Here is a 20,987-nt window from a genome sequence, read left to right as displayed (position 1 = left end):
ACTATTTCTCTTGTGGAATCTTAGAGCACAGGTGAACATTCAGAACTCATTCAATGTGAAGATCTTCGACCAAATTAATTGCATTCTAAATGGTAACATATTTTCTTTATTCAAAAGAACTTGCATTTCTCCTATGCAATGAAGTGTTGTGAATTACCGAAACAATGTTCGTTTAAACTAGCATGTAACAATATGTTTGCTTGGTTTAACTTTATATTACAACTGTATTAAACAGATGACCTGATTTGGAGGTGTGCTAATTTATATAGCATCTCTAAATATCCAGAAAGTAGAGTTATTTTTCTTCTCCAGTTGAAACTATACACATGTTTAAGTGCAAAGCTGAGTGAGGGAAAACCACAGGAGTTTTTGTAATAAATACTGTCTTGCCTTCCCTTAAACAATGTTTAACAGTACAGTTAAAATGACATTGACAGTGATAAACATCTTTTAGTATTTTCATTGGATATCGGTTATTGTCATGAACTAGAATGCTTAATGAGTTATATTTTGGTGACTGGACTACAAAGTAAATTTATATGCCATGTCAATCATTATTATATTGCTTTTTTGTTTTCTTACATACAGGTTACACAGTTCTAGCTTCAGAACCCCAGAACACAACTGTAACTGTAGGCAATTGCCAATATTTATTGCTGAAGAAAGGAATTACTTGGTTCTATTACTTCCCAAATTGCTTCAGGCATGGTTCAGAATTCAGGAGGGAAATAATTTTTGAATGCTTTCCCATATCAAAAACACTCTGCATTTGGAAAGCTGTTTGGAAAGGTTCTATCCAACTTTTCCCCTGATATGGTAACTTTCCATATGCATGGGCTTTTAGATTAGGGGAAGCATCCAAGTATGTGATCAACCACCTGCATTATAAAATGATATAATCCATTGTGGATTGTACCACATGCTTTTCCTGAATGTTTGAAGTGGCTATAAAGCTCAAGATTGCTTCAGGTTACAAAGCTAATTCAGATCTGAGCTGCTATTTGAAATGAGCTGGTTTAAATATATCTTTCCTAAGATATACAAGTGCCTTCATACAGAAGTTAGCCAGTATTTTTCTATGGAGATACTCTAATAAAATCTTGCCCTTCCCATACAGCTACCAGTTATTTCTGAATGATTACCCAGCAGTAAATATATATATATATATATATATATATATATATATATATATATCACTGTTACTGGGTGCAGAATTTGTCTGAATCCTATGCTTTATCACAGTGATTTGGGCAAAGCAAATGGAACATTGTATTTTGATGTTCTGCTGAGTTTATTGGGCAAGAGCTGTAGCTCAGTGCATGCCAAAGTTCCCAGGTTTAGTGTCTGACATCTCCAAGTAGGACTGGGAAATTCCTGTCTGAAACTGTGTAGAGCCACTGCCAGTCAGTGTAGATTTGAGATGAGCAAGTCTGGAAATCAAGGGGACAATTTCAATGCCTGGAATCCCTGGGGACCACACCTTCATTGCTACATACATAGGAACATAAGAAGTGCCATGCTGGATCAGACCAAGGGTCCATCCAGTCCAGCACTAGTGGCCAACCAGCTATCAGCCAGAGACCAGCAAGCAGGACATGATGCAACAGCACCCTCCCACCCATGTTCCCCAGCAACTGGTGCACACAGGCTTACTGCCTTGAATACTGGAGATAGCACACAATCATCAGGGCTAGTAGCCATTGATAGCCTTTGCCTCCAGGAATTTATCCAACCCCCTTTTAAAGCCATCCAAATTGGTGGCCATCACTACATATTCTAAGTTTATTTTTTAATGGACCCCAGAACTGTTGTGTTTAAAATGGATACTGTTTTATGCTGTTGTTTTTATATTTTTTGATGGTTTTAAATTTTGTATACTTTTTTAATGCCCACTCTTTTTAACTTTTGTAAACCGCCCAGAGAGCTTTGGCTATGGGGCAGTATATAAATTTAATCTATATAAATAAAAATGTAAATGTTTGTTTGTTCCTAATCTAAAATCTCCGAAAGTTCTTCACCGATTGCTTTGAAATTTTGACACAACGTTGCATTCGAATACGCATGTGTTTTTATGTAACTATATTATAGATGGTGACAAAAGTGTGTCTTAGAATCGAAGAAATAGGGTATATAAAAGCCCAGAGGCCTCCTCCAAGCCACTTATGCAAATAGGAGAGAAGTCATTGTGACATCACCAACAAGCAGGCCAATCCACTGCCTCTGCCTTCTCTCCTGTTTCCATGTTCTCTCCTATTTGGCGCCATCTAGCGATGTTTCTCGGAACTGCAGCCTTCTATGGAAGTTCCAAGTTCTGAAGAAAGGTAACTGCCAGGAGATTCCGGCCTAGCAGAGGGGCCAAAACCCACTAACCTCCTCACCACACCTGTGACAGGTAAAAACATGCTTTTTTAAAAAAAACAGCGCCATCTGTTGGACGTAAAAGGAACACATGCTGGTCAGGCTGGAAGATACATAAGCAGCAATGAAGCTGTATGGCGAATTCTTTCATTTCCCATACATGAACGAAGTCCAGCTGTTGTTCACTTAGCAGTACATCTAGAAAATGGACAACATGTTTATTTCACAGCTGCAAGTGTGCAACAAATAGCCTTGAATCCACTGGCTACAACGTTAACTGTTTTTTTCACGTTATGTCAAAGTGATGCGTGCTTCATTCCATGTAGAATTGCGTCGTGAACAAAATAACAACACGGGTGATCTTTTGTCGTATGTGCAATCAAATATTCCTAAGCTAACGCTTGAGCAAAATGGCATTTACGATCAAATAATGCAAACTGTCAATAATGGGGTTGGAGAAATCTTCTTCTTAGATGCGCCAGGAGGAACTGGTAAAACGTTCCTAATTACATTGATTCTGGCAGCAATTCGATCCCAAAATGACATAGCCTTAGCTCTTGCGTCGTCCGGAATAGCTGCAACATTGCTACCAGGTGGAAGAACTGCTCATTCCGCTTTGAAATTGCCATTGAACATGCAATTCATTGAAACTCCCACGTGCAACATTTCCAAAGCATCCGGCATGGGAAAAGTATTGCAAAGATGCAAACTTATTGTTTGGGATGAATGCACAATGGCGCACAAAAAAATCGCTCGAAGCTCTTGATCGATCATTGCAAGATTTGCGTGGAAACATCAGACCATTTCGGAACGCATTAATATTGCTTGCAGGAGATTTCAGGCAAACATTACCTGTAATTCCTCGATCGACACCAGCGGACGAAATAAATGCTTCCCTGAAATACTCTACTTTGTGGCGACACGTAAAGACGTTAAAATTAACTACAAATATGTGTGTCCAGCTGCAAAACGCTCGATCAGCTGAGATATTCTCATGTCAATTGCTGGAAATTGGGAACGGAAAGGTGCCGGTTGATCTGAGGCAATTTCATTGCCTCATAACTTCTGCAATTTAGTGGCGTCAAAAGAAGAATTGGTTCAAAAAGTATTTCCCAATATTCAAACCAATTATAAGAATCACGATTGGCTGAGTGAACGAGCTATTCTTGTGGCCAAGAACAAAGACGTCTACGAACTTAACAATATTATTCAGTCTAACATTCAAAGCGAGGCAGTCACGTACAAGTCCGTCGACACTGTTGTGGAAGCAGATGAAGCGGTTAATTATCCAACAGAATTTTTGAATTCACTCGATCTGCCAGGGATGCCACCGCACGTACTGCAATTGAAAATCGGCGTGCCAATTATCATGTTGCAAAATATCAACCAGCCAAAGCTTTGCAATGGTACGCGGCTTGCAATAAAAAAATTACTGAGCAACGTCATAGAAGGAACAATCTTGACAGGACCTTTCAAAGGTGAAGATGTCCTCATTCCTCGCATTCCTATGATTCCAATGGATATGCCATTTCAATTTAAGAGATTGCAATTCCCAATTCGACTGGCGTTTGCAATCACCATCAACAAAGCTCAGGGCCAATCTTTAGAATTGTGTGGTTTAGATCTAGACACGGATTGGTTCTCACATGGAGAATTATATGTTGCGTGTTCTAGAGTCGGCAAACCAGACAATCTCTATATCTGCACAGACAATGGAACAACAAAAAGTTTTGTTTACCCACAAGCATGGTGAAATTAAACATATTAGAAACGTGCGCTTTCTCTTTTCTTTCTTTTCCATTTAACCAGACTGAGCCACAGCAACGCGTGGCCGGGTACAGCTAGTAAATAAATAAATAAATAAATTACATCCTGTGGTAGTGAGTTCCATAATTTAAGTATGCGCTGTGTGAAGAAGTACTTCCTTTTGTTTGTCCTGGATCTCCCACCAGTCAGCTTCATGGAATGTCCCCTGGTTCTAATATTTTGAGAGAGGGAGAAAAATGTCTCCCTATCCACATTCTCCACACTATGCATAATTTTGTACACCTCTATCATGTCTCCCCTTAGCCTCCTTTTTTCCAAGCTAAACAATCCCAGTTGATGTAACCTTCCCTCATAAGGGAGATGCTCGAGTCCCTTAATCATTTTAGTTACCCTTTTCTGCACTTTTTCCAGCTCCATAATATCCTTTTTTATGTGTGGTGACCAGAACTGTACACAGTATTCTAAGGGTGGTCACACCATAGTTTTGTATATGATACTGGCAGTTTTATTCTCAAAACATTGTAGACCATTCTTCAACTTGTGAGTCATAGCCTAACTTAATGTGGGCCAGAACAATAGTACTGCCACCGTACAGGGGAAATCATGGGTTTTCCTTGATTTAAAATAGATATTTAATTGTGATCAAAGCCAGAGTTTTGTAGCACTTGAATGTCTTCAGTGCTTTCATGGTGTTGTCTGAATAGATATATGGGGACTGAGTTGACATCTGGGTTAGTTGCTGGGTCTGGTTCCTGTGTTTCCTTTTCTGTGTGTAGCCTGTTGTTACCAGAGAGTAGATGTTTTAGATTAAGGGTTTGTCTGTAAGCAAGGACAAACTTATCACTCAAAGTTTGTGAGATGTGAGAAGCATTGTCCAGAATGGGCTGCAGATAGTATGGGAGAGTGGTTTTAATTTGGACCTATAGGTAACTAGTGATGTTTTGCCACATTTTCTTCTGGGTCTGTCCTGAAGTAAATTATTCCTGGGTGCTCTTGTGTCTGGCCTTGTTGATGTATTTTCCCCCTTCATTTTGTGGGTATTGTTATATAAGACAATGGTCTTCAACTGATTCAGACCTGAGATCCGCCTCAGACTCCTAACCTGAAACATGGGACCCACTTCCACAATTTTCTCCATGCCCAAGATGGTGGCAACAGCTTTGCCACATCCCATCTGGACTGATCTCATGACTCACTTTTGGGGTGCAACCCACGAGTTGAAGAGCACTGGTCTAAGAAATACCTGTTGCAAAGCTTTAAGTCAGGCATGTCAAATCACTTCTAGCCCAAGGGCCAAGCTCAATTTTGGAGAAGCTCTCAGGAGTCACATTCCAGTGATTGGTGGGGCTGAAGCAGAATGGTTGAGTCCAAAATACCAGCATGCTTTAGCTTAAAGCTTTGCTACTAGTAACTAAGCCTTAGGAAAGACATTTCAATCTTTTAGAATGGGGAAAAAACTGTGCAGAAGCTGGGAAACCACCAGGGAAAGGGGATGAGGTCAGGAGAGAGGAGCATGAACATCAGGGGAACCCCAGAGGGTGAGATTGGGACTGGAGGCAGGCTGGATTTGGCCCTAGGCTTGAGGCCCAGCACTCCTCTTTAAGGTCTGAATCCTGGTCCATTGACCTGGAGCAAATGTGACCATCTCCTACGATTTGGCTATAAACAATGGATCATGTGGTGTATTTTGATGGGAGATAAATTTGGTAGTTTGAAAAGTGCTACAAGTCTCTTTGTTGTCACAGACTAACACACCTTTCCCACTAGAAGTAACTGTGTCCAGTGTTACTGGATGTACAATAATAAAATTTGTAGGAAGGGAATTCCATACTCTTAATAGGTTTTTTCTTCTAGTTAATCTTCCATACAGCTGTTTTAATTAATAATTTAAAATCATAAGCCCATGAAGTTATTTTTTTTGCTCCTTTAGTCAGATGTGGCATACTTCAAAGTGCACACTATTAGGAGACTTGTGCTTTCTTAATTAACTTATTCCCTTCCTATTACATGGAATGTACTTAACAAGTAGTATAGATTGATTTTAGGACATATCTAATCAACCTACTTGAGCAATAACAAGCTTGCCAATAATGACTCATTCATCTGGCAAAAAGAGCATTAAATCCTGAAACTATTTAAGGGACTGCAAGTGTAATAACCTTTTAAAATATATTCTTACTAAATATATACAATATCATGCAAACATATAAGGGAACATTTATATTCTGCCAATGGAGCTACACATAATAAGAAATTAATGGTTTATGAGACCATCTTCTAATTGCCTGCTTTCCTGAACTACTAATGGTTTATGAACAACTTTAGTCCTAGCTATAGTATCATCATAAATAATTATTAATAACCACTGTTATGTTTAGTCACACAAATTGCCCCCAAAGAGTTAACAAAACTAGTGGTATACCACTAGCTCTGGATGTGTTGGATGTACGTCAACTGGAGCAAGCCTGCATTGATTTGTAGCTTGAAATTAATATCTCAAGAACTGAACAAAAATAATGTTAAGGCTCTATTATTAGATATAAAAAGTATAGGCAACCAAAATCCTAAGATTTGTCAAGGTAGCTTTCTACCTTAAAATAAACCAATAAACTATAACACTCCTTAAGCAAATCTGTATCTGATCTGCAACCAATTGACTATTGGATAGAGACCTACTTAGGCATTCTGTTTCTGTGTACAGTAGATGTATGAGGAGGGGGAGCACTCTACTCCCCACCCTTCCTCATGTATTTCTGTCATCCTCTACTCATGGAAGGTGACTTTCTGAAGAGGACAGCCTCCTGTATCTGTGGAGGCTCTCTACACAATTGACAATGCTGGATTCTCAATTGCCAGGAGGCTCTACTATTCAGAAAGTCGCCTACCTTGAGTAGAGGCTGATGGAATCACATGAGGAGGGCAGTGGGGCTAGAGCGCTCCTCTCTTCATGCATTTATTGTACACAAAAACAGATGAATAGGGCTTAGATCTTCCTAAATATTTGATATATCTAATCTCCTCCCCTTTAACGCTACCTTTTCTCCACTGCTGTGGTAACAGCATTCTCTCCCTTCTTCTTTTCCCTTATATCTCTTTCACTTTCATGTCTTCCCTTCTGCATCTTCCCTTAGCATTTCTGACAGATTTCTACTATGTCTCTTTTCTGTCTGATGTCTGGTGGTCCTTTTCCCTTACTACATCATGGGAGACAGCAAAATTAAACCCATTCTGCTCCTCTTCTGCTTCCATAAAATTTTCCTCTCTGGAAAACTTCTAGGACTCCTCCTCTTCAGCTCAATTCGTTTCCTCTTTTTCACATTTCACTGTTAAATAGATAGCAAACATAACCCAATTACCCAAGAGGCCTCACTCTCAAGCATGGGATGCTTGTTCATCTACCAACACAATGAACTCTTTGGACATGTTATAGGATTATTTTAATCCTAAAAAACATAGGAAGCTGCATTATACTGAATCAGGCTATTAATCCATCTAGTCCAACCTCCCATTGGACTACAACTCCCAGCATTTCCATTTCTCGTGCTGGGTAAGAAGTTTCAGTCAAACATATCTGGAAGGCTGATCTAGCCTTGTATTGTCAGTACTGACTGGCAGCAACTCTCCATGGTTTCAGACAGGAAGTTTTTTTTTGATAACCCTTCCTGAAGATGCCAAAGATTGAACTTGGCACCTTCCGTATGCCAAACATGTACCCTACATTGAGGCACAGGCCCTACTGCTTGTGGATTCTCTGTAAACTTATTACTTAGGCAGATATATAACACACATAGAATGCTTAGAATGCTTTTATCGGTGAATCAGTAAGACAATCTTCTGTGCAGCAAGTCCAGATGAGCACATCAGGAAAATGAACACCAGCGAAACCTGTCAATTATGCTGCCTCACAGGACCGGCCCTACTATGAGTTGAGTAAGTTGCCTCAGACAGCAGATGCAGGAAGGTGGCAGCAAGGTGTTTAAAGAGAGAGCTGTGTGCCACACAGCATGCCCTGTGTCCGTAAGGTAGCCAACTGCTTTCAAGTGTGGATGCTTTCCGATCGCCAAGGATGAGGAAAGATTCAACTGCGATTCCAGTATGCTTTTGTACATGGGATGGGAGTGGGCACCATCTTTGTTCTTTGCCTCAGGCAGCAAAATATTTTGGGCTTGCCCTGCAGCCTCCACTCTTTCAATTAGCTCTTGCTCAAAGTGCAGGAAGTTCACAAAGTGATTTGCAGCAGAGTATTTCAGGCAGGTACTTTACATCAAGAATAACAGGAGGGATGGAGAGAAGGAATTGCAGGAGAAAGGCAACAGGGTGTATTTTTCTCTTATAGTTGTCAGCTCTTTAAGTTGTGAAGATAGCCTCACAGCACAGCTGAGGAACAGACTTTGTGCCCTCTTTGTATGTTATGCCTGACTTCTCCCTTAGTATATTACTTAAAGCCTGCTCTCTCTTTTCAGAAATCTTAGAATGGCTGCAGCTTCAGCAGTATTGGCTATTTGCTGACTCCCTCACTAAAACAATTTCATGCTGAATATTACCTTACACTGGTGTTAAAAACAACAACCCCAGTGTGTATGTGTAAAAAACATGGCTATTGTTTCCGGATCATTGATCGTACTCTTTATATGAATGAATACCTTTATCAAATAAGTTTTCTGACCATTTCAAAAAATCACATAATCATTAAAAACAAACAGACATTACTTAAAATTTATGATTTAAAATTTTAAAACAATATACAGTTTGTAAATGATACATTATATATACCTAACAGTTAATAAGACCCCACGTATATTACAACATTTGATAAAACTACGAGTGTGAAATACAGAGCATTTTTCTAGCCTAGCATCTCACAAATGAGAAAATTCCATGTGTGCCCTCCGTTCCTTGGAGGACGTGTGGAATACAGATGTGATTGACCAACTTTCTACTTCTAAGAAACGCTTTTAACATTGAGTGGTCTGCCATGGAACTCTTACACAATACAAAGGTATTCTAGGACACATACATAGTTTATATGTGGCACTGGCTAGGCCTGTTAGCCTTAGTATTTGTCCTGTTTAAACTCAGAGTGTGTGCTTTAAAAATGGCCAAGTCACTTAATGCAGCTGTATACTGCATGGAAGGTCATTAGTGGCAAGCCAACTGTCTTCCAGTGAATTTTCTCCTTCATTATTGAGGAGGCCTTAATAAGCTTGGCCTCCAGAACAGCTTGACAGCTACGGTGCCTATTTTGTTGCAATATACATGCCTATATTAATGCCTAACAAAATAGTCCTCTTTATCATTGTGGTTTCTATGCATTAAGGGTATTTTTAATGCATGATTGGAGTGTGTTTGTGTATGTGTGTGCTTGAATACAAGGGATGAAAAAAGCTCTTGTGTGTTGTCTAATTAAACTGACAGTGCTTTGAAGTAGAGTTTGAATTAATACTGGCATATACAAACGAGATGGTGACTTAGAAAATATATTTATAAAAGATTCATAACATACATGTGAAGATGTTGTTTACCAAGTCATTATGCAAAGAAAAATTAGCTTAATTTGATGTTATGTACTTAAGTTTTGTGCTGTAAATTTCTTCCTAGAAAGTGACATTCCCCCCACCCCTGGGAGAATTCTAAAGCAGTCATTAGAAGAGAGCCCCTGCATTGTTGGTGGTGTCATCTTTCAGCTTAAATATAAAACGAAGATCCTGACCCTTTGTGCTAATTAAAAGCCTATAGCAATTTTCACAGGATGAGAGGGTTTTATCCCCAGTGTCCTGGCCAAATTCCAATGTGGGTAATTACACTTTGCCTGGTTACATTCCTCAAGTGCTAAGAGCCCATTTCTTTGCTTTCTGAACTAAGCGGCTGTTGTGTTTGCTGTGAAACAATGATGACATTTCACTGAGAATGGACTGCCTTTCCGGATTTGAATAATAAGAAATGGATGAGTGGTTATGAAATTAACCCTATGCACAGCTAAGGTTAGCAAAGTGGTTTGAATCCATTATGTCTATTGTGTGTAAATTATATTTAGCCTGATCCATATGTGTGTGTGTGTATTTCCGTATACTGTGGGAAAACCATACTTTATACAGTATTTAATATGTGCAGGCTGCCCACTGTACTCTCCATCATTTCTGAGTTCTTTAAAATGAAAATATGCAAAACTCTCAGATAATGTCAAATTCTATATGTAATGATGGTTACTTTTACCAAATGAAATATCTTTTATTTAGTTTGTGAGAAACAGTGGATGAGACACCTTTTATCTCCTGCTTCGTGGTTGTATCTATACAACTTGATTTTATCTATACAGCTTCCTTTTTCATCTATACAACTTTACCTATACAACTTTCAACTGAGATGTTTCATGGATACTCATCTCAAGAGTTAATGGCCAGGACGGAAATTACCTGATCCCTACAGCCTCTCAATATCAATGTACATATTTAGCTCTCTCCACAAAGTACTACCATAATATATTTTTACTTCTGATCGCCAAAGATAGAAAGATATGTCCTGTATTTTTCTAGTATTTTTATTGATATAGGCCACATTTTTCAATATCTCCCTTTATTTTCCCTTTATGCAGCTGTACACTTGATCAACCCACCATCAGCAAAGGGGCACCAAAGACTCCTGACAATTTTAGGAATAAGGAACTACTACAATTCTGTTTGTAACAATTCATAATATTTCCAGCAGGTGGCAGAATATCCCAAGCTAAGTGGGAAACAGGAATTCACATTCTACTATTTTGGGGATTCTCCCTCCATCCCCTTTCTTTTGTGTGTGTGGATATAGGTAAACAAATGTAAATGCATTCTCACCATGTAGATAGATAGATTACATTTGCAGTTGTTTACTTAATAACCTGTTCACTTATAGAACTTTCTTTCCCATCTGTTAGTTGGATACCAAGTTCCCAAGTATCTTGTACTATTATTATTATTATTATTATTATTATTATTATTATTTGCATTTGTATACTGTCCCACAGCCGAAGCTCGTACTTGGGAGTGTGGAGATGTACTTTGCATTGCACCATTGTCTTAAGCTTTGCTATATATAGATCGTACAGGTGGGTGTGTAGTTAATTTGAAAACTAATTATATTCACTTTGGGAGGCTAATCCTGAGATAAACCTTTGATTTCATCTACCTTGGATTTCAAGCCCTGCCCACCTCTCTTTCTTGCAGGATCAACATGATTTCAACTTGGTTTACTGAGCTCTATGTGTGGAATCCTTTTTTCTGGACTGGGAGGGAGAGTTACATATGCAGTTTCCTATCCAGCTAGACACAAACAGAAAGGGCGGGTTCAGACAACACAACAGTCCATGGTGGGTTAATAGTTAACTCCACAGTTGATTATTTAGGGGGTACTCCCAACATGACATGAGTATTATCCTCCCGCTGGTATCCTATCAGCCATTGCTGCCCAAAATCTATCCTGGCCGCCATCACTATTCAGAAATGTCACCACTCCTCACGATTAGCTCATTTTCGGCTGTGGGTGTTCCTGTCCCCTCTGCTCTCTGCCGGGATCTGGCACTTGCAATGGGGGTTTCCCATTCCAACACTGCTGTAATCCTTCCTCCCCACCTGTGGGGTTTTCGCAGGGTTTTTGCTCTACTTCTGCCACCTCCCCACCTGGGAAGCCTGCAAGTCTGGGCATGGTCCTGAAAATCACGCTGCCGAGACTCAACCCCCCTTTTCCCAGGGGTTCAGAGCAACTGAGAGGTGGCATCACATGACAGTGTGCTCTAGCCATCTCCGGGCTCAGGAGAATCAATGAGGTTGTGCAGAGCCCAGACACGATGCTCAGTTTGCAGATGGAGGTCGCTGAGCATGGAGAAGCAGCGCTCAAGTACTTTGACTATCATAGGGGAGGAAGGTTGGAGAGAAGATGGAGAAATACAGATGTCAGTGCCATGGGAGGACAGGAAAACCCTAAAACCCACCCTCTGCTGCCCCAACAAACCTCATTGGCACAGAACTCTCTGGCACCAACACTGGGCCCTGACAAACATGCGAAGGCCTGAGTGGGGCCCTTGGGCGCATCCAGCAGAATTCGGTGCTGGTATCAACAGGGGGTTGAGAGCAGGGAATGCTGCTCTTCAGACACATTGCAAACCAGCAACATTGTTGTCTGCCAACTTGGCCTTGAGAGTCCAGCTATGCTGGCCAAATGCAGTTGCTAAAGCAATGGCGTGAGATAATGGGCAGACGGCACAATGTGGAGTGGATTGGGTGGGCAAATCCAGGGGTTGGAGCAGCAGGCAGGTAGGGCTGTGGTGGCATGTAACCATTGCTAGGCATGCAGGGAGGTTGCACCTGGTGTGAATGAATGCCCCCCTGGAAGCTGCAGTTAATGACATGACAGCTGACCGTAGAAGGGCATGGTGCGGGATTCAACCCCGCCCATCTTGTTGTGCATCACAGTCTCCTTGAGCCTGTCCTTGCACTGTTTGGCAGTGCAGTCATACCCACGTAGCTTCATCTCATTGGAGAGCCAGGGGTAGAGTTCATTATGGTTGACAGGGGCGTGATATCTTGGGTTTCTGGGCTGCTCCATAGAGCAATGAATGTGCCCGCCTCTGTTTCTGTCCAGTGCTGAGCTCTAAGTCTGACTTTGGCCTCCTGAGAAAGATCCACTGGAGACCAAAACAGCTCTTGACTGGGAACAGGTTGCCCTGAGAGTAGGCCTTCTGAGAAAAGGGACTGTAATCCCAGACCCTCAGTCTTACTTTGAATGGGATCCTGGCTGCGGGGATCCATGCTGGCAAAGCTGAAAGGCTGCAGGGGTACTGAGAAGCTTCCAGGGTCATCTGCTAGGAAGCATCTTCAACAACATCCTATGCATGCTTAGACAGAAAAAAAAGACATAGCAGCTGGGGAATGCTGGGACTAGTAGTACTTTTTCTGTCTAAACATTCATAGGATTGCACCTTTAGAGAATAAAATTCCCAACAGAGTTGATATCCTTAGACCATTTAACTTCTGAGTAGTCATAGGGAAGTCACCATAGTTACTCTAACGAAATGCTTTAAAAGTTTGTGAAGTCAAGTGAGTAGAACATAGGAATCATGCTGGATTATCTGTTCCAACATTCTGTTGTCAGAGTGACCAGCCAGATGCCCCAATAGGAAGCCCATAAGCAGAACAAGAATACAACAGTACCCTCCCAACCAGGTTTACCAGCTGCCTCTGATACTAGACGCAATGACCCTGTTCAGATGACATGCTAAGCCATGGTGGTTAAGCATTTTGAGCTAAACATTATGGCTTAGTGTGTCATGTGAACCATGACTTAGCATATTGTGTGAACCTTTCTTAACCATGGTGGCTACATAACCACGGTTTAAACAGGATCACTAACCATTTGTTGCAAAAGGGTAGCAGCTTATCTATGGCTTAGCATGTTGTCTGAAAAGGGCCAATATATAGCCATCGTGACTAGTAGCCATTTAGCCTTATCTTCCATGAATTCATCTAATCCACTTTTCAAGCCATCCAAGTTAGTGACCATCACTATATCTTGGATCTGGGAGAGAAATGCTATTCCTTCTGTGGATTCATTATATGACCTTGTAGCATCCTTCCCAATGTCAGTTCCCCATTTGTAAGAATAGAAATAGAAGGAAATGAATCACCCAGGGCTGCTGAATGAATATGCGCAATAAAGTGTGCAGAGAACTGTGCAAATTAAAACTTGCCAAATACACGAAGATTAGTATCATTGAGGACTATGGCCTTTCTCAGTTTTGCTGTTAGGGGAGAAACTAGTGAAGTCTGAAGTCTGAAAAAGCCCTGGCTGTGTAAGTGTGTGTTAATTCTAAACGAGCCTCCTTGAATCAGAATGCCTCCTAATATTAAACAGCTGATAGATACTTTTACAAGGCATTTGCTAGAGGAGATAAAATCTTGACTAAAAATTCATCTCTTTTCTGGCTTCAGCTCCAGCATATTTATAGGCCTGTTTCATAGCACCTCTGTTGTGATTCAGAATATAAATGGGAATATCAGAGCAGTTTGGTAGTTTGCGTTCAGAGACCAGGTCTGTGCTCAAAGGGAATGCATTTCAATCTCAGTTTCAGCCAGAGAGAGTCCCCTAAAGCACTGCGAGACACAGTCTTATGTTGTATTGCGTCTGTGGCTGTGAAGCCTGGTACAAACAGTGCGGATGTGAGGGAGGAGGAGCAGAGAATGAGAGACCCAAGATTCTCCTTTTTCTTCATATCCTTCCTGGCTGAGCAGCTGCTTCTTCCTAATCTTGGCACCTCCGCTTTGGCACTGTCCTCCTCCCCACTCTCAAGGAAGGTAAAAGCAAGCCGGTTGTTCTAAGAGCCTGCCTGCCCCTCTTCCACCCTCTCCCTGTCCATTTGCAGAACTGGCTACGGCTGCCGCTCCTCCTCAAGCTTCAGTGCTGGGTGATCTCAATGCCTGGACTGTTTCAAGTAATAGGAAAGCAGCTACGATGGGTAGAAACAGGAGTCCACATTGGGACCAAATGGATCTCAGAGGTGCCCCAAGTTCAGGTGCTTAAGGGAGGGGGAGGGGGCACGATCCTGGCTAGCTGCCATGAAATTGTATCCCATGTTCCAGCTGCCACTCTAGAAATTCCCCTTAGCTCAGCTGAGTAATGGGAGTGGAAATTAATGTTGTCACCTTTTCTCTCTCTCCATCCAGTATCTCAGCAGCCACCTGGCTGAACTGAGGGAACTTTACTTGACTGGGCTGTAAAAGAGATTAATCTTTCCCAAATTCTGGGACTCAGATTATGCTTGGATGGACAGATGGGGACATTATTCAGAAGCAAATCCAACTGTGGATCAGTGGGACTGACTTGTAAGTGAGGATGGAATCCTATGCACATTTATTTGGGAGTAGGCCCATTGAGCAAAGCTTGCTTCCTTCAGAGCAGGCATACATATGAATAATAATAATAATAATAATAATAATAATAATAATAATAATAATAATAATATATTTCTTACCTGCCTCTCCACTTGGATCAAGGTGGGGAACAACAGTGAATATAAAACACATTAAAAACTGATTAAAAACATAGCATACATGATTAAAACATCCTAAAATTTCACTGGATAGGCCTGACGGAATAGATTAGTCTTTATTCATTTTTAAAATTCTAAAAGACTGTCAAGTTGATGAATCTCCTCTGGCAGGCCATTCCACAGTCTGGGAGCAGCAGAAAAGAAGGTCCTCTGGGTAATACCCATCAGCCTAGTTTTGGTTGACTGAAGTAGATTCTTCCCAGAGGACCTGAGTGTGCGGGGCGGATTATACGGGAGAAGGCGATCCCGCAGGTAGCCTGGACCCAAACCATGTAGGGCTTTAAAGGTAATAACCAACACTTTGTACTTTGCCCAGAAACTAATTGGCAACCAGTGAACAGATTTTAAAACTGGTGTAATGTGGTCACCCCTAGGTGTACCAGTGACCAGCCTGGCTGCCATATTTTGGACTAATTGAAGTTTTTGAACAAGGCACAAAGTTTTCGGACTAGGCATGTAGAGCGCATTGCAGAAGTCGAGCCTCGAAGTTACCAGCGCATGCACTACCGTCTTTAGGTCTTCCAACTCTAGGAAGGGGCGCAGCTGGCGTATCAGCCGAAGCTGATAGTAGGCACTCCTGGCCGTTGCATCTGTCTGGGCTGTCATTTGGAGCGACGGATCCAGAAGCACCTGCAAGCTGCGAATGCAGTCTTTCAGGGGGAGTGTAACCCCATCCAGAACCGGTTGACACACCTCCAAACCCAGGTTGCGGCCTTTGACAGCAAGCACCTCCGTCTTGTCTGGATTCAGCTTCAGTTTGTTTTTCCTCATCCAGCCCATTACTGCTTCCAAGCATTCATTCAGAGGAGACACACTATCCTTAGCTGACGCTGACGCTAGTGCAAGTGCATGTGTTCATGGCATGATTTCTTTGTACACCTGAGTCCCTTGCTTGGCAAGAAGGAGGGACCTAAAACCAATTACCAGTGAGATAATAGGGCACAAGGAAGACATCCTACACAGCCTGGGATAGGGAAAGAGTTCAGAAATGTTGGCATTCTCCTACTCGCTCTCCTCATTTTTTTTATAATTGGAACTTGCCAGCCAAAACTTTGGCTTCAGGTTCACCACTTGTAAACATTAATTGGTTGCATTTTCAGAACTCCACATCCTAGTGCTTCACGTGTTTGTTTTTAACACTGACATTTCTACATTTCCCCTTCCAAATATTAAAGGAGGAAGACTTGGCCGTTCATGTGAAATGCTAGAAATGAGTCAGAATGATCTCAACAGCTCTTTTGTTTTTATTGAGGTCAGCATGTCAAGAACAGTCAGCAGTGGTGCTTATTTCTCTTGCAGCCGCATGATGTATTGATATGTATATCAAAATATTCTAGAAATTGAAATAAAATATGCATTTTTTTCATAATTTATCAGCATTATGATGGCACAGAAAAGCCAGCCTTATGAATAATACAGAGCTCTGCAATGGGCATTATGCGCTGTAGGTAATAAATGCAGCGTCTCCCCTAGACTACCAGGAGAGTTGTAAAGCAGAATGCATTAGTTCTGCCTTGTGATAATAAATCATTTTAGTTTGTCAGGGGGCTCTGGCTAACTTTCACTCTTGAGGTATGAAAGAATCTCATGCCATACGGCACTGGGTGGTTTCTGAAGTGTTTAGACTGACTCCAGGTCTCTTGGGCAATGTTTTTACTGAGCGATATGGTTAGATAACAAGTGGCAGCGTTTCTCAGGTATCGATGTTGTGATGCCTCCTGTTGTTTTATTGCCTAGAGTGTCTGATTTTGGCCTAATTGGAACAGTAGCTCTTCTGTGATGTTTTGTGTCTCTATTTGCAATATGGCTCCCTGTCAGTCTTTTTGAAAATACGTTGCACTGCAGCCCTATGAAAACGTTTTGAGTGACAACCGGCAATTGAACACAGTTCTACTCTTAAAAATGTTATGTTTTGCTTAATTTTTTTTTTTAAAAATCCCCTTCAAAACTGCTGCCCTATCCAAACTGCTTTGCCTTAAACTTCACAGTATGTGCACATATATTTATATCAGTTAATCAGTATGTTGCATATGGTCCAGATGGTGGTAAAGCAGAGTAGGCGTAAACAGGTTTAAATTGGGTATGTAAAGCTGTTCTAAAGTTTTGGTATAATATCTTGTACTTTTGCGTACCGTGACTTCTGTTTGCCTGCCACAGAGACCAGCATTTGGGACTGTATATACTTGGAGGTATAGTACTAAGAGAGCAATCTTCAAACACTGCTTTATAGATTGGTAGTTTACTGAAGATCTTTGGAAAGAAGCCACTTTCCAGTTCAGCTTCCCGCTGCTGGGCTACAATCTTTATTCTTTCTCTTCTCCAGTGGCAGAGAGATTTGTTTCTCCCAGCACCAGGTAACTTTTCTCTTCACTGAGGAATTCTGCAAGGAACAAAGATAGCCTTGCACTGCACAAAGAGTCTGAGTTCAATCTTGATGAAAATGTAGAATCAAACTATAATAGGAACCTAGAAATGTATTTCGAACTGCACTTTTGGGGAATCTTTGGTTGAGCAATAGCTTAAAGAATTCATTGTAAAAGAGTTAACCTGGGCACTAGCATCCAGAGTATTATCAGCTGGAGCATCTCAAAATTGGCATCCGTCAGCTAGAAACACAGACAATTTTTTTAGGGGAGAAAATTAGTTATGTTTGGAAAACAGCCACTGCAACTAAGGCAGGATCTACACTACTGCTTTAAAATGGTTTATAACAGTAGTGACAAAGCTTTCAAAGTGTCATATCCTGCGTGGTGTAGATCTGGCCTAAGATGTGATGCGTAACAGATGTCTTTTCTTTTTTAAAAAAAAGAGTAGTGGAAAATGGACTACCATTCGGTGTTATAATGAAAAATGGATCATCATAAGAGGAACTAAGAGGAAACACACATTGAACATCTTACAATATCTTTCCTTGTATCCTCTGTGTGCGTGTGCGTGTGTGTGTGTGTTTAAAAGTGAGCTGGATCTTCTTCCACCTGCTAAGTAGTCAAGCTTGCTGTCTTGTGTGCCTGCTTCGCAGTGTGAAAGGGGAGATAAAAAATTGCAGCTGGAAGGGACAGATTAGGAGCTTCACTTCCCCAGCCGTAACACATCTGCAATTGCTTGGCATTATTGATGCCTTTCAGTCTGATTTTCAACTGGCTTTAGGCCAGGGACTGCACTGCACTACTTCTAGTTCTAGACAGTTTCTTCTCTAAAAGAAATAATGGATAGGCGTTAACACCCATACTGATGCTTTTACAGTCCTATCCTGTTGTGTACTCATTTCAGTGATAGGAATTGGTGCTGTTAGGCTTCCAATATTGCCAAAAGGTGCTGCTACCTTGGAATTTTGACTTAGTCTTGGCTCTTGACTATTCTTTCATAGGCCAGCTATGTTTGTACAAGGGGCTTTAAAGGACCCAATAAAGATGGAGGAAGAGGTGGAACCATTGCCATTTACTTACACATTATCCAAAGAGCCATCCACATGGCTCCATTCTCCTTTGAGATGTACAAAGGTAAATTGCAGGTTTAGTCAAGGTGGTTTTTTTTGGTTTTTTTTACATTTTTATACTGCCCAATAGCCGAAGCTCTTTGGGCGGTTCACAAAACTGTGTTTGATCAAAGCTGCCTATGATACTGTTTTCAGTTGCAGCAGAACAAGCATCAGATACTGCTACCAAAGTTTAATCCAGGGGTGGGCAAAACATGGTCTGTAGGCCACATGTAGCCCCTACTTTTCCTCTGGTATTTTTAATGAATTTTTAAACAAAAAGAAATGGTATCTGTAGGGGCCCTATGGAGTGCACATAGGGCCAAATATAGCTTGCTTATTTATTTATTTATTACATTTATATACTGCCCCATAGTCGAAGCTCTCTGGGCGGTTTACAAAAGTTTGATAGCTAAATGTGGCACTTTGGGTGTTCCATAATCATTTTGTAGAGCCAAAAGGCTTAACTTCAAAAACAAGCTAAATTATCACGTAGCGCTATGTAGTGCTATAGAGTCGTCTGCAACTCTATATTTCACGGCACCTTGTAAAATGCAGCCCGGGGGGATCTGAGGTGGTCAAGATTGGCTCCCAACCTCCCACAGTTGCTCACACTGCCTTAAGCAAAGGAAAATTATAGGACCACTTTTAGAAGTAACACCATGAATACTTTTTTGTCTGAATTATGCTCTGTAAAGTAAGTTGTTATTATCATTAATGCAAAGCAGTTGGAGATTTTCATGTGGATAATTTTTTTGGGGGGGAAAACCCACCTTGGTGTGAAAGAGGATCTTATATCTATGACTCAATGGTCTTTGATACAATTGACCATAACGTGCTATTAATATGTTGAAAACCCTTTGGGTTGTGCAAAATCATTTTCTTTGCTTGTTTTAGCAATTGCTCATCCACTCACACAGTTCTCTGTGAGAGAATGTCTCCGGACTCTGTATTATTCTATGCAAAACTGAGACTGAACTGAGAAATATAAAGGCATTTGGGGCTGCTGTACCATCGGCACCAATCTCTAAATCTCGCTTTCATCAGAACAGAATACTGCATTGGATTGTCTCACTGGATAGCATCTAATCAAGTGAGCTGATTGGGGTTCTTTCTGGCTAGCAAAGGGTTAATCGGCAGGCTAGTGCAGAGGTACTTCTAACTTGTGCTTTTTGTGGAACATGTTTGTCCTTTGCTATTGAAATGATGCCAGCTCGAGAGACCTTTTTCCATGCATATTTTCTCAGGCAAGCGTTACTGACGTCCAAGCTGTTCTTGGGATTATTGGAGGTATAAAATATAATCTATAAAGCTCTGTGAATTTTGGGAGCTTAGTACTTTACTGATTGCTGTACATTCTATGCACCTTTATGGGATTTAAAACCAGTAGCGGAGATCTTTTGCTAATGGTCCTAAAACTTCACATTTGTGAGGCCATTGTTGTCTCTGTGAAGGGCCTTCTTTTGGAATGTCTTGCTTGACATGGGGCTCCTTCACATGCAAGTATTTAAAGGCTGCACATTATCTGGGCACAATATCTTAATAGCCTAAGTTCCTTGATTATGTGGCTCCTTAAGCTGTTCTCTCTTGGGATAATAAGATTATCAGACATGTTTGAAAATTGTTATGTTGGCAATGAAACTTTTTTTTTCATGTTTACTTGGAAGTAAATTCCACTGAGTACACTAGGCTTACTTCGTAGGGCAGGAGTATTAAACCACTTCATTAAACCATTATAATATTAAACCATTATAATTTTGGAGAAGCTCCATTCCAGTGGTAAGTCGGACAGAAGGAAAAAGGGGGGGAAACCTTTTAGACTGGATAAAAATCTGCACAAAACCCACCAAACCACCAAATGATAGGTGGTTGGAGGAAAGGGGTAGAATCAGGGGATTTGTCCCCAAAGACTGGATTGGAACCCCAGGTGGGCAAGATTTGTCCCTTTTGCCTGAGGTTGAACACCTGTCCTGTTAAATGTGTTTGATATTGTAGCCAGGGAGAGCAGTCCTATGGCCCGTAGACAGCATCTGTGGGACATAGGATATTTCAGATTCCTGGATCTGAGGCTGGAGATAGTTCTCTGTCCTCAGAGCCAGGAAACTGAGCTCCCTGCCCCTCCCCTGCCCCCTTGCAGCTGGAGCAGGGAGAACTATGAGCTTGCAGTGAGCTTATAGAAGGGAGAAAGGGGACATGTTGGTGTGTGGGGAGGAGAGCAGACTGGGGATCTGAGCTATCACCAGCTGTCCCCAGCCTCCTTCCCTCCCCCTTCCTGAAATCTCCGCTAGATGGGTGAAAATGCCCACCTAG

Source organism: Elgaria multicarinata, chromosome 9 (genome assembly GCF_023053635.1).
Source record: "Elgaria multicarinata webbii isolate HBS135686 ecotype San Diego chromosome 9, rElgMul1.1.pri, whole genome shotgun sequence".
Lineage (NCBI taxonomy): Eukaryota > Metazoa > Chordata > Lepidosauria > Squamata > Anguidae > Elgaria > Elgaria multicarinata.
The sequence above is the reverse complement of the archived record's forward strand: the minus strand, read 5'-3'. Positions refer to the sequence as shown.